The sequence below is a fragment of the Cupressus sempervirens genome, chromosome 10 (genome assembly GCF_028749045.1).
Source record: "Cupressus sempervirens isolate cs-2001-9-10 chromosome 10, ASM2874904v1, whole genome shotgun sequence".
In the NCBI taxonomy this organism is placed as follows: Eukaryota; Viridiplantae; Streptophyta; class Pinopsida; order Cupressales; family Cupressaceae; genus Cupressus; species Cupressus sempervirens.
Window position 1 is genome coordinate 363780466 of NC_143127.1, and position 15611 is coordinate 363796076.

Genomic DNA, 15611 nt, shown 5'->3' on the forward strand with positions numbered 1-15611 from the left:
TATCACATCAAAAATTGGCACCCCTAAAACCCTTTTGGAAGAAGACACTTACTCCAAAGGCCATCAATATATTACTTAGAAATCAACAATAAAATACAATATACTTGCAAAGTTAGCTTCTCACAGAAGTATCATCAACCAAAGATCTGGACGTAACTCAACAGCTATAAGACTCTTACAGACAACATCCTACTCACACGCCTAATATATAGGAGAAAGAATACATAAAACTAGGGCTAAAACCACCCACAAAGTGGCACCGATCTTATCTTCAATCCAAGATGCCCTATGATGTATTCAAATCCACACCAACACACAAAACTCTCTTTTATAGCTGATTTATATGTCCAACACATTTTTATATTTTCAATTTTAGGAAAAACCAACTTCCAAAAGGCATAACTATTGACTCTTGAACTAGGTGTCTAATTGACAAACCATTTCAAGTGTTGAAAAGCTCATAACCTATAAGGCCTTCAAAATTGAATTTGAAACTTTTGTTCACAGTTTTAAAAATGGATTTTAATATCATCAAATCTAAACAAGATCTTGCAACAAAAATTTAACGACATGCTTATCTAACCAATCCATAGCTTTGGCAAAAATTGCAAACTAATCCATGCTCAAATGTAAACTTACCATAAATAATAACTTATGTAAATGCAAGGTTGAGATACCATTTTCCTGATAAGTCACTAAAAACTAGGTGTATAAGGAATGGAGGCCAAGAATTCAAGGTGATTTTAATGTTTCATTATGTGAGAGACAAGATTTTCACTTTTTTCATTGCAACTATTTTAATTAAAGGTTAGAAAGACATGATTTTTTGGAGAAAAAAAAATGCTTAGGTTTCGAGCTTCGTATCTAATCTATACTGAATATACCTTAGCTTCCCTTATCTAGAAGCAATGAAGACCAGATTTAGATATTTTCTGCTGATCCAGTTCACTCTTTTTTACACCTATCTTTTTGTACTGTCAAGGCTTGCATTTTGTAATTTTGGCACTTTATGACTGGTAAATCAATTATATTTTATTAAGAAAACTCAATATAATTTTTGTATCGCCTATGTGTTCTCCTAAATCGCTGAAGTTGGGTCACATTGATTCCCTTTCACTTTAATCTAGTCAATGGTGCCCTACCAAAGCTATATTGTTTAACAATCTAGAACGCTCACAAGTGCTATTTGGAAAAATATCAATCGCATGGTTAGAATCTAGGATATCCTATGTAGCAAAGAATCAGGTTCATTCTACCTAGGCTGTGTGGTAATGCAAGGCTAAAAGTCCCTAGGCCAATCTGTTCTAAGATCTCAAAGGGGCCTGTAAACCGAGGAGATGATCCCTTAAATTATCACTTTGGTCCTCTCTGCAAGCTGTTTCTAAGAAACACTTTATCCTTTACAAGATAAGCTCTACAAGTCCTATGCAAATCCACAGTTCCTTTATACCAGTCTTGCACTTCCACTAGCCGCTATTGAATATACACTATTTATTCTCCCATCTTTTTTATCATATCAAGTGTTGTTTTAACACATTCTTGAAGGCCAAACTAGTCCAATGTTCTACAAAGCCCTTCCATCCAGTTACTCATACAATTGCATCCCAAACAATGGTGAATGTGCGACTCCATGAGTCAATCAGGGATGTTCTTTAAGAAGCTAAAATCACCCAGGAAGCAACCCAGACAATTTAGGCAGACCCCACTAAATCCCTCAAAGTGTTGTCAGCATGCAACTAGTTTCATATGCAAGATATGAACACGTGCACTCAGAAATCATCCAAGATTTAGACAACTGTGACTGCCTCAAGCGTACCAAATGAATAGGCTCTAATGCAAGGGACTAGGTTTCTTATCCTTTATATGTGCACTCTCTTTAGCATCAAACACAAAAGTTTCATTGATAAAAAATTATTGAATTGACATGGAGCTTGTTCATTCACCACACAAGTTTGCCTTGTTCTTGTACATCTTTTAGTACAATGTCATGGGAAGTTCATTGTGCGTGCAATATTCTTGCATTCACAACCTAGTCTATAATTGTGCCAATTGCACTGTTCTTGCGTACCCTACTATAGCTACAAGAGGTAATATCCTTTTCGATAGGTGTTTAACCAAATTCAATTGTTTGCCAAGTTCATTAGCTTGTCAAACATTATATAATTTTAAAAAAATTGGTAAGTAAATAGAATGTGGTGAGCCTGTACAGTTAAACATCTCCAATTGGAAGCTGTCTGCAACAAATACAGAATAAAGCCCAACACCCCTCAATTCATTTTAAAGTAAAGAAAATATTAAAGAAATGATATTTCCACATTCCATTAGATTGTTGTAGGGAGCTTGTGGTTAAAAATCTGTGAGTAAATTGTTGCAGCAAATATAACATTAAATGGTATGATTTTAAGTAAATGAAATGTAATCAGAATGGGATAAGCTCAAGTGAGAAAGCTTATCTAACTAAAGACTAATTTTGTAGAGCATGCAACAAAAAGAGTTAAAATTATCAAAAATATCGTATCCCAACTTGTTAGACGTAGCTTTGCCTGGACACACTAGAGCCAGGGCAATAAGTTGCAGTAAATTCAACAAATGAACACATATTATTATAATTCGATGATGAATCCAATTAATCAATTTCATAACACTGCTCGATCAAAATAATATCAAAGCATTACATAATTTTAACGAGATTTTAGTAAACAAAACATATACTAAACTTTGGGGGAAAATATGGCCGAGGAAAAAAGGCACGTGATCGAAAAATCAAATCAAATCAATGGAACTATTCTTCAACTTTGTTTTCCCTTGTAGACTATCACGTTTCCAAAAGATTTAAATCTCTTTTGATTACATTTTAAAACTTATCCAATAAAAATTAAATTAAATCGGAAAATCAGCTGAGAAATTAGAACTGCACAGCTGAAAGCACATGAAATGAATTGTATAATAAAATAATTTAAGTCGCCAACAAGCAAAAACCAACCCATGAAAACGATACTGTGCCAGCACCCAAATTGAACCAGAAAAACAGAAAACAAAAAATCTTCAACTATAACAGAGCTTTTACCTGTTAAATCTGGTGTTGAAGTGTCAGACGAGATGAGACTGCTTAAGATATTTGAAGTGTCAACAAGTTATAGGAGAAGCTGAAGACAGATCGGGTAGCTCGAGAGCATTCTGCTTGTGCAGACGGACCATGGAAAGCTCGGGGAATCTCAATGAAAAACAAACCCTCTATTTCAATCAGCTATGCCTGAGCTCCCATGGCTCTATAATTGTCGGAAGACAAAAACCTTTCCTTACTAAAAGAAAAAAAGATTCCCAATCTATAATTTTGTACATTTATTTGATTGCTTTAAATACGATTGTAGGAGCAAAAGAACTGTACCCAGTACGCAACTCTTTCAATTGATACAATGAATCTGCACCACACAACTTTCCACAAAAACTGTGCAGTCAGTCAACGCCAATGTATGGTTCTTACTAAATAATGACAGAATATATTTTAACGTTTACCCCGAGATAAGCGTTTAGATTGGCGACAATGAGAGGTCTATAATGTCAAGTTATTTCAATAATCTTGTTGATAGCTATCATTAATGATCTGTTGTTAATGATATAGCAAACCAGTTCCTCTCCAAGCTATTGTTAATGGTTATGAGTTGGATATTTCTATGCTAATTTTTAGAAAGTTTTGGTGTTTCACTTATATTATAATGATATTAATTTTCAGTATATTCTTATGAAAAATACCTTCTTGTAAACCACTTTTCATGCATAAAAGTGAATTTGACTGAGAAATTAGAAATTTAATCACCTTCACAAGTTAACTTATTGTACATAATATTTCCTATTTAACAATTGGTAGCTATTAAAATGATTATTTATTTGCACTTTAGCATCTTTTTTCTTAGTGACATAGAGAGAAACAAATGTGTTTAGGATATCTCTCAATTACAAAACTATAAATGATTAAGGAAAAATAATTATTAAAGTAAATTAAATAGAAAAAAAGTTATTATTAGTTAGAATCATTACATTCTTATATGCTAATAATAATGTATATTATACAAATAGTAGATACATAAAGGTTGTGTGCATCTAAGATTGTTGAAAGCTTGAAGATGTTGAAAGGAGTGTTATATAGACGCTTGACCTTGGTTTGTAATCTATATGAAAGAGTTTTTTGACTCCTTTTGTTGAAGTGGTGAACTTTCATGTTTACTTGTTTCTTATAACTATTTTTTTATAACTACTTAAATTTTTTTATTACTTATTCTAATTAATAAAAAATAAATTAAAATGACCAAAATATTTAAAAATACTCAAAACAACAATTACCACCAATTGTTAGATAGACAATAGATAAAGTAGATCTAATAACAGATAAAATAGCGGGGTATATTTAAATTATAGAGTGTTTAAGACTTTTCTTATGGTTTATATAATATTGCATGTATCATGAGATGATAATTTTTTTAAATTATAAACTATAAAATTGTTGGTCCAAATTTTTAATTCTATACAACAATTTTAGTTAAATTAATTTCAAAAGAGATACAATGAATGCATTATTAATTCTAGTAGCGGGAATTAACAATTGTACTAAATAATTAAATATTTTTAATTACTTGTACAAATTGAATAAATTTAAGTATAATATTAATTATAATTTTGAATATGGAAAATAAGTATTAAAGATTTTGAATTGTATTCATTAATTAATGTATTGAAAAGAAGAGCATAATCTAGTGAGGGTAGAGTGATCTATATGTTGTAATTTTTAGGTTTGGTTTAGAGTTACATAAATGGAAGTAAATTGATGTATGAACATGGACCTCTGCTTACAAGAGCTGACTAACCTAAAACTAGTTTATGAAATATACTTGTCCTGGTCTTCAAATACTTGAATTGAAATAGAGAACTAGTAGTGTTTGCAAATTGTTTAAGGAATCTATTGAAATGTAATGATATTGGTGTTCTAAATAAAACCACTATGGGGTTCCCTTTAATGGGGAAGCATGTGTTGTGTACAGGATAATGATATAACCAAGTGTTGCAATTACAAGGTTAAATGGTTGTGATATGATGCCCTCATATTAATCCTCAATGATCTAAATGAATTAGGGTTAGTCTTTGAATAGATTACTTTGACATGTCATTCGAAATAAGTTGTGCTTTCATGATTTCATTATGGACTGTAGGGAAGGGAAACATAGACCAAAAGAAGAAGGAAATTAAAAATAGGCTTTAAATTTATACTTGCATTAATTATTTAGGTCAATTAACCACTCATGAATATGAACCAAGGTGATGAATGGTTAGATGTGGAGACCACATCTAGAACTTTGGGACAATTAATGCTAGGAAAGGCATGGGTGGTGTTTTTAGCAACTTTCTACAAAAAAAATGCCAACTTCCATACTTGTTGGTGCATAAAAGGTAGACTAATCATCTTGAAGTCAAAAACTAGGGGAAAAGAATATGGGCCAATTAGATTTTTCCCCTACCTTATCTTGCATGTGAACTAATATGAGGATGTGTTAGAGTAAAACAAGTAGTAGCGTTAATATTAAATATTTTTAAACACTTACAAGATACTAATGGTAAATTTAATGAATGTTGGATCTTGTGTACTCTCCTAATCGTGCACGTTTCAATGAAAATACACAAAATAAAAAATAATGCAATGTGTGTCATTATTTATACATTTAGAATAACTAGTAACAAACAAATATAAAAAAAGGTAAGATATAAAATGTTAAGTAGAAAGGAATAAGTTCGGATCTTGTGTACTCTCCTCGTCATGGATGTTTCATTGAAAATTTGCAAATAAAAAATACTAAAATGTATCACATTACTCATACATTTAGAATAGCCACTGACAAACAAATATAAGAAAGATAAGAAATAAAATGTAAAGTAGAACAAAATAAGAGATTACATCTATCCATAAAGTCTAGGAAAAAAATTGATTAAGTAGATAAGTGGTATGACTCCAAATAAGTAAAGCACTTCAACAATATGAAATGATGGATAAATCTCTCTTTGGGATGAGAATAACTATAAGAATGTCATTGCAAAACATAACACAATAATAAAAACTAAAGTGATATATTTGCATCTTTGTCTATTTATATACAAGGATGCAAGGGATTCAAGGAAATGAGAAAAAGGTATAATCGTGACATAAGCATGTAAAATTGGTAATGCATATTAAAATATGATGAGCATGGAACAAAATATGCAAGATGTAATCATGAAAGCATATATTTAACATGAAAAAAAGAAACATGTTTCACAATATTATCACTAATGACATAGGAAACCAATGATACCCATAAATGGTAGATAAAAGATCATGTAAATATGAAAAAGATGTCCAAAGGATGTGATCACGATAAATTTCATTGCATGTGTCTATTCACATTGAGATTAATTCAAACTAAAATCATGAATACTTCAAAGTTTTTGATATTGGCAGTAGAAAAAGAAGGGCATTCTTCAATAGTACAACTATCTAAATGGATTATAAGCATATAACCCTTAACATCAAACTAATAGTAAGAAAAAATATATCATAGAGTAACAACAGAAAGTTACCTCTAGAAAATATAATTCATCATCTAAAACTAGATAGCAATTTTTAGAGTACTACCCATACCAAAAGAGTTATTATGCAAAATCAAAGTATTTTAATGAATTTGTATAGGGTCATTCAAAGGTAAGTCTTAAACCATAACTATCCTAAAAACATAAATCCTAAAACTAAGGCTCAACATGTCAGGAAAAAAAAAAACCAAAAAAAAATGTATAACTACAAATAAGCATTATTTTTTCTTCACAAGGGGGATCTTGGACAAGAGTGCCCTAACCCATTATTGAGTGAGGAAGTTCCTTGTAATCATTTTACCTCCCTAGTTTCCCATCATTCTCCCTTGATTAAAGGATTTCTATATCGATACAATGGTTAGAAAGTAATAGTAGATTGATTTTACAAATACAACTCACTTTGCAAATACATATCACAATTTAGTCCAATAGCTGACTCTTTGACTAGCCTCCATTAATATCTCCATCACTAATTCACTTGGAAATCTTTCAAGAAATCACTCTTCACCTCAACACTTCACCATTCAGCCTTTGCGCAAGTTCACCAATCAACAAAATCAACAATTGGTTCAACCTTGTTAAGGTCTTCACTAGCTCTGCTAACCTCTTCAAGTTTAGCCCTTGTACCTCCTTAAATAAGTAATTCTGATCATTTTTTTATTAAACATCACCGTAGATCTTAGGGTTTGGTTAGATTCATTGAATCCTTCCATCATTTTATCTCCTCTTTTCGCTTCTAGAAACTTCTCCAAAATTCTCCTTGAGTTCATGCATAGAAATGCTTAAACACGATTTCCATTGAATTAAATCCTCCAGGTCATCCATCCTTATCTTCAACATGCTTTCCATATTCCAAGAATTCAATTATGTCAGATGAAAATTAAGATTTCCTCATAATCTATCAAATGTTGTCCCTCGGCCATCACTGGGTTCTGATACTCGGTCATCACTAAATTACTCGGTCGATACCAATTGTTCTGTCTAGCATAATTTCTGATACTTGGTCAACACTGATGCTTGGTTGACACTATATTTTTCTTGGCTTATACTATCACTTAGTCAACTCCAACATCACTTGGCTTAAACTTCTAGTTCCTTAATCTTCTTATCTTTTTCTTAGTCAAACCTATGCATTTGGTATTTCTTTGATTACTTTTTGTAAGCTTTGATGCAACTGTCTTCTCCACTTAGGTTATGACTAAACAAATATCATATTATTTTGTCAAAGTCCAACTGATCAAGTGGCTAGTGTATTTCCTCATAACTCAACCTTTCCTCTAGAGGTCCTTTTGTTATGTCATTCTTCTCAAATTATCTTTATCAATCATCTTGATTGGCACTTTACTCATATAGAAACTATCTTACCAATAAGGTTTGACATCAATGAGAACATAACAATTGTTCCAATTGTAGTTTCCAACAATCTCAACCTCAACCTTCACATGCAACATTATATAACAAAATGTAATATTAGATCTAACATCTAATAACATGAATAGCATGTATAAGCAATAGATCAACACATAACACTAGATGTGATAACACATAAACCCTCCAAGGTGAAGGTAAAATTGTGGTGGAGATGACACCCACAAAATTTTCACTACTGTAACATTAAAGTGTGCCTATTAGGGCTACAAAGTTTGATTACTTTTGATGATCTACCCTATGAGAGGTCTAACCTACTAAGAGCTTACAAGACTATTAAGTCTACCTTGATTAAAGGATTTTACATCACATTAAAGTGAGGACTCCGTTAGGAGATTTACAATAGGCTTATTAGGAAAAATATGTGAAGAGATTCACCTAATGTAATGGTCGTAATATAATGAATACCATGATCCTTCAGTATGCACTTGATTGCTAATGACATATATTCTCTTTCTAATATGCAATCACCTCAATGTGATAAATATACTTTATCTCCTCCCTACACTTCTTGATCGCCTTAGTCCTTCAACCATTGATTCACCTTCAACTATGCAATCCTCTCTCTAGCAATTTCAATATCAATGAAATCTTGGCTTAAACCCTTCTTTTATAACCATATGATGAAGCTTCTATATCTTGATCATCGATTAAGATTCATTCTTTTTGTCGCTTGACCTTTCCATTTTTCTGATTGGTTCATCACACAATACAGGGATTGATGATCCACAATTACAACATAATTATGTTATTGATTTACTCCTCGATCATATAAACATGCTTCCAACTTGGGAAAATGGTTTACCAATGAGTTTGTGTCATTCCAAACTTAAATACAAAAATTGTGTTACTCAGCTCATACAGCTTCTGGCACTCAACTCTACTCGTTCTATCATGTTGTCCCTTAGCATGAACTTGACTCTACTATAACTAAATCTTCCTTCTGGATTGCTAAATGCATGTTGCCTCCTGAATCACTTAGAAAATACTGAAATGCTCAGCAACGCTTATGTACACTCGACAATGATAATTACCTCAGCACATACTAAACTTCTTTACTTCTCTACTTAATAGCTTGGTCTATATGATGACTCGTTTATAGTAATGATCGACCAACATTGCCTAGTAAATGACTAAGTGTTTAGCAGTAACTGACAATACTCTGAATGTCTTTAGGGTCAACAATCTGCCACTTTAGCATTTTTGGGAATAAACACTTATCATTATCAACATAACAAAACTTCAAAACTTCAAAATCGAGACTCCCCCTTTGGGTGTGTTTCATACCTTGGCTCAGTAATTATATACACTACTCTATTCCTTGATAAAGAAAAATACTTCTCCCTTGTGATATCTGATCTCTATACAACATCATCTTCTGGGTCTCATTCCCACCAAGGTTTTCCCTCTAATCAAGGGTTTCCCTAGTCAACATATTTGGTGTCACTATGTATATCTATCTTTCATGATTGCCGATTACATTGCTCACATGATTAAGTTGGATTAAATTTGATATTGAGTTTAATAATTATATAAGTGATTCACACACCCCCCCCCCCCCATTAGAAACATATAATACTGAGAAGGTTGGGGGGGGGGGGGGGGGGTGTGGGGTGGGGTGTGAATCAATATTTTCAAAACTTTTGCCCACAACTGGATATTATTAATTACTCTGCCACATGCATAAGAAAGTACACCAATAATGTTGAATAGTATAAACAACCATACGAAAAGAGAACTCATAACACCATATTTTATTAACTAGGGAAACCCTGGCCAAGGAAAAATCTCGGTGGGGATGAAACCCACAAGATGATTCACTATATAAAGAATCCAATTAAGGATATTGACCCTGTTAGGAGTCTATGAAGAATGTATATTGTCTCAAGTCCTTGTTAGGAGACTAGGCCTTGTTAGAAGCCTCAAACCTATAAGGAGTTGCTTCAACCCTGCTAGGAGTTGGTAGATCATATACAAATGTGTGCAAGAAGAGCCTACTGCCCTAACATGCAACTATACACTTAAGTTCTTCAAAAGAATAGATATACATACAATACTGGATCACTATTGTGCCTCACGGTTCTTCTGATTAGATATATCAGATCTTTCTTCATACAGGCCTTCAGTAGCCTGTAGACAATATTTCCTCTAGTTCACTCAATTTCATAAGCAAAGAGTAACTACGCATTTATCAACTTGCATCATTTCTCGCATTATCATATTACATACATCACATCACATCATATATCCTCTAACTTGGCAAATGAAGTTCTTTACTTATATCAAACATATTGATAAATCCTTCCTCAGTCGGCTGTCATAATAATATATCATCCTTAGAGTTGGCTCATCAAGACTTAATAATTATTACGTTACCAAAATAATTCTCTACAATGTACAACTCAATTTGTTGACATGCTCTGTTCTGTACTGTGGAATATTTGCATCAACATTTCCTTCATAACTTAAACTTGACTATTCGTACATGCATGTGCACTGGTATACATCGTCAGGACAACATCATGCATCACTAGTCAACTGCACAAGAGAATATTCTTAAGGAATATTTTGCTATAATAGAACTCATCATGCTATTGTATCATTGTCCAACACTTAAACAATTTTCCATCACAAATAATCATAACTAAACTATAAAACATATGTTTCCATAAATGACAACCACATATCTCATCTTATTTGATTGATTGGCCATATTGCCAACAATCTCCTCCTTTGGCATTGATGGCAACATTTTGGGAAAATTGGCTAAGTCACAAAAATGTTGTCATACCAATCAGAGTAAATAAACATACATAACATAGTATATCTCAAAAATATTACATCCAAAAATATTACATCCCTTATAACTCTGATTACAAAGCTTGCTTAAAGAAAAGCTTACTGCTATACTTCAAAATACAACTATACAATTTACAATTACAATTTTCCTTATCTCTCCCCCTTTGACATCAATGGCAAAGGTGTCAACAAAAGTAAAATCTTGTCAAAATCTGAAAGCTGCATCAAAATCTAGAAAAGCAATCACTGAAGTCAATCTCCAACTGCGCAAGGTGTTTCTTCCAATTGTCTTTCAGTGCATCTAACACACTTATTAGCCTACATAAGGCATATGAGACTAATTTTGTTGCATTCAAGTCTATAACCACAAAATTTTCATATGAAGTTTTAGTTGCCAAGCATTCCTCCAACTGATTCTGTAACAATGTAATCCGTGGGGATAAGTGGTCTCTAAAAAGTGAAAATCTTTTTAGGGTTTTCTCTTTTTCTACTTGTATACCCCGGATGTTATCATGAATTACTTCCATTATATGCTCAAAGTTCTCTAACTTTTGATCTTGTTTTAGAAAGTTATTAGTAAGAGTCTATAAATCAATTATCTTTCCTTTGATTTGTTCATCAAAATTGTGAAGGTGAAGGTATGCCAAGTTGCACTTAGCATAAATCATCTTCCCTTCCTCTATACTCTACCTCAATACCTTAATACATATATTTAATGTTTCTATATCATTCCTTATATTTGTACATATAGTATTAAGAAGACTAGCATCATGCTTAGTTTGTTCTTGCACTGTAGCAACATTAGTGAGCATTGTAAACTCATTGTCAAAAGTTTTACACAAAATTGTTGCTCTCTGCTGAATGTCTATAGATGTATCTACATAACTTACGGTCTTCTCTAATCTATCCAGAATTGAAGTTAGAGTCTTCTTAATTGACTAGACTGATTTCTTCTTTTCAAAAAAATTGCTTAAAGAAGATATTAGGTTTTATGCTTCAGCTTCATCATTTGGTTGTACAATTATGGTGATCATTGCCGCTTGTGTAGGTGGTGTAGAGGGTGTCACTGTCACTTTTCCTATAGGTGCACTTATAGTAGTTGCCTTAGTGTTGGCTGACATAGCTCCAAATTTCTTCTCAACAAATATATCTTCTTTTCTTTGCTCCTCCTCTTCTTCTTTGTCTTTATCAATAGAGTTGTTATAGTCAACAATATTGCCAACAATGTTAGGACCAAAACTTTTGAATGGACCTTCAGTTCTGTCCACTGTTACATTAGTGCTATCCACTTGCATGGATTCAATGTCAATAGTAATATGTGGTGGTGAATCACTTGAAATTGAAGCCTCAACTGGTTGCTCAAAACTATGAGAAGGGCTAACTACTACCACAGTGGGGCTTGTTTCCCCTGACTGTGCATTCTTCTCAATCTCCTTAGGCAAAGTAGACATGTATGTGACTATTTCCTTTTTAGTTTCCATAGTCACTTCTTCATAATTTCCTCCCATAAGAAGAATGGATCTCTTTGTATTCCTCAACAAGGGTGTTATACCTCTCAAAATTTCTCCTAACTCTTCTTCCTTATTTCCTATACATAGCTTTTTCACGATATTTATCCTTTTTTTTTTCTTCCTCAATTACTCTACGCTTTCTATTTATTATTCTATTATACAAATCTTCAGGGATTTGGCCTTTTATGTTGTTAAATCTTTTATATTTTAGAATCATATTTCTAACTACAACATTATCTAGCTATCTCCTATCCATATTATTGTACAAGTTATAATACTTATTCAATTGCACAAAATTTTCATTAATGATTTGCATGTTAAGATTTTATACCTTAGGTTTCCATGCTCTCCTTCCTACTGAAGTCTTTACTTCCTGTACTGCAGGCTCTAGTGGTTTGTCACCAGTCTCTTCTTCAGATTTTGAGGAACTGATCTATAAGGTTTTCCTCCTCTTACCCAGTCCATTTGATGTTTCCTTAACTCTCTTCTTAGGAGAGGGGGTCTACGTGGGTTTTTTCTTCTCAAGTCTTATAGACTTTCTTAGCACAGGTGCTTCCTCTATTTTCTTTTCTATTGATTCCTTTTGTTTCCTCTATGGTTGTTGTTGCACAACTATTGCATATGGCACTGCAGATGCTTACACACTTGTTTGTGCAACTGTGATCTCTACAATAGGTCTAGCCATTGCAATAGGTGTAGGAGTTAGTATTTTAGTTTGACCAATAGCCTTCATCTCTAAGGCTATCCCTTTCACCTCTTCAAATTCTTTCTTAGACATCCTTGATTCTTTTAAGATATAATCAATTACTTTTTCTACCTTCTCCTCAATGTCCTTATTAGATTTTTTTGGACCTCTTTCATATTCTCAGTATATGTACCCCATCTAGGGCATCCATAATCTAATTTAGAATGTAGAATTATCTATGCATAGCCTTCAATTAGTTCAACACTCATTTCATAACCCATAGGTTCAATGAACTTTACTCAAGGAACTATTGCCTCCATGCATGTGAAATCTATTTCTACCATGAAACATAGTTCATCCTTGTATTTCTCTATCAGTGCAGGTGGTATCCTATACCTCTACTTCATTTTAGCTTGGAATGATTTCATCATTCTATCAATATCATTGTCTTTGATTGTTTCCAACTTAGATCTATAAACTCAAGTGACAATTTGCATTGTGCACTTGCTTCCATTCCAATTTGAAATGTCGGGAAACTTCTTTGTTGCGTAGAAGAATATATGAGTCAATAGGGATTCAAATCTAAAGATTACACTCTTAGTCTTCTTGATCTTTGTTCTATTATCCAACAACTGAGTTCAGATAATATCACACAAGTTAACTTTTTCACCTTTTACTACCATCACATGAGCCGCGTGAAGAAATTCAGTTGGGACTGAATCTAGCCTAGATCCATGGTTGAATTTATAACCCAAAATTTTGCTGAGGAGTCTTACCCCTTCATCTTGAATAGTGTTAACCTTCAAGTTTCTACCATCAAATCTCATGTTGAGATTTGTTTCAACTGTTCTACACACATTCTTTATGTCCATGGGATTGCATCCTTCGTTGCTCAAACCAGTGACCTTATGAATTAGGTAATTATCAATGCATATATGTGATTCTCCTAACCATAGAAGGTCATCATGGACTCTGCTCAAAATAATTCTTATCCATTCATGGTTTTCAAAGTATGTGTAGAACATGTACTTAACTAGGTCAAGTGGTTCTAGGTTTGCATATTCCGATTTCAATGATAAATCATTGTTGCACATTTTCTCCAACTCTCTATGGATCTCACATGCTTTCTATCTTACAATGAATATAACTTCTTATGTCCTCGACATGAAGAACATTTTTCGGCACTTGTGAAAATGCTCCAATGGGATCATCAAGTAGAGAAACAAATGGATGTTTCTTGAAAGTATATCTAGGTCTATCACTAATATCAAACACTTCTTGTGTTTCCATAGCTAACTTTACTAAAATATGCTCAACAAATTAGGAAAGATTACGTCAACTTCTCATTTAGGGCTTTCAACAATCACGCGTATCTACAAACTTCTTCAGCACTTCAAATATCTATCAAATCACTCTTCAATATTGCACTTAAGGTTTCAAACAAGCAAATGATGCTCGTAAATCAATTTACATCCTTTAAATCTTTTACAATTTGTACTTCGCATTGAATGGGTATCTACCACAAATTTAAAATATTGTCTCTATGTAATAGAGAGATTATTTTCTGCATAACCTCATATTGATCATATCAAGCAATTCAGACTTTACTGTAGACTTCTCTCAGTGTCTAGTATATGTTGCTAACTGTGCAACTTCTGGTATTTTCTCTAACATTAGTTTTTATTTAACTGACGTGTTGTATTACTGAGAATGTTTAATTCAAGTAGGATGAGTCATAGACAATAATTGACTTTATTGTCTTATCATGTGCATTAAGATGTACTTCTTCTAGAACTATATGAGAACTTCGAAGTTCTTTTGCCTTTACAAATGTTTCCTTGAAATCTTCTATTTCTTCCTTCATTTCTTCCTTCAAACTGTCATCATTTCTTTTGTTGTTCCTTTTGTAATTCTGATTCCTGTTCAAGTTTCTTCTATCCATTCTGTAGAATCTTGTCGTGTATCCAAAGTTATTAGATAACTGACATATAGGTACATGTTAGAGTAAATAAATAATTTATTAATTATTTATTCTATTTACTTAAGCTTACTTAGGTAAATGCATTTATTTAATATTTTATATTTAATGCATGTAGTGGTTAGTTGTTGACAACATAGGAGTTTGTTCCCTTCTAGCATGTTCCACCTTTTGTGGATATGTGTTGAGTTGTCATCCTTATCTTCTACCACCTTCCAACTTGTTCTACAAGCTTCCTTGAGGTCTTTATAAGCAACCTCTCTCTCATTGTACATCATAACATCACATCACTTCTCATTGTAAATACATTTTCATTGTGTTTGCATACTTGTGGTCTCTCATGTCCATTTAGGGTTTTACCCTTGCTCCATGCTCTTCCTCTCCTTGGCTTCTCTTTGATAGGTTTTCACATGTAGGTGATCTTGGGCATCTTCAAAGTTGGCTTTCATCAACTCCAACAGTACATTCCTTCTTTGTTTATTGTACTAGTTATTAGGTGCTCTGCAATTCCTTGCAATGTGTCCAAGATTATTACATTTGTAATAAGCAATTTTTCTTCTTTCTCCACTTTCATTGCTATGAGATCTTCTTTTCTTAC

At 32.9% G+C, this 15611-nt stretch overlaps 1 protein-coding gene across 1 annotated transcript in view; it reads right to left on the minus strand.

Annotated features, from left to right (window-relative positions):
• Positions 1-3330, minus strand: part of LOC149534162 (protein KINASE OF THE OUTER CHLOROPLAST MEMBRANE 1-like) — a 55976-nt gene extending 52646 nt beyond the window's left edge. Inside the window, exon 1 of the mRNA XM_089807798.1 lies at positions 3068-3330. The gene's annotated coding sequence lies outside the window, so the exon portion shown is untranslated. The remainder of the gene's footprint in view (positions 1-3067) is intronic.
• Positions 3331-15611: the final 12281 nt, after the last annotated feature.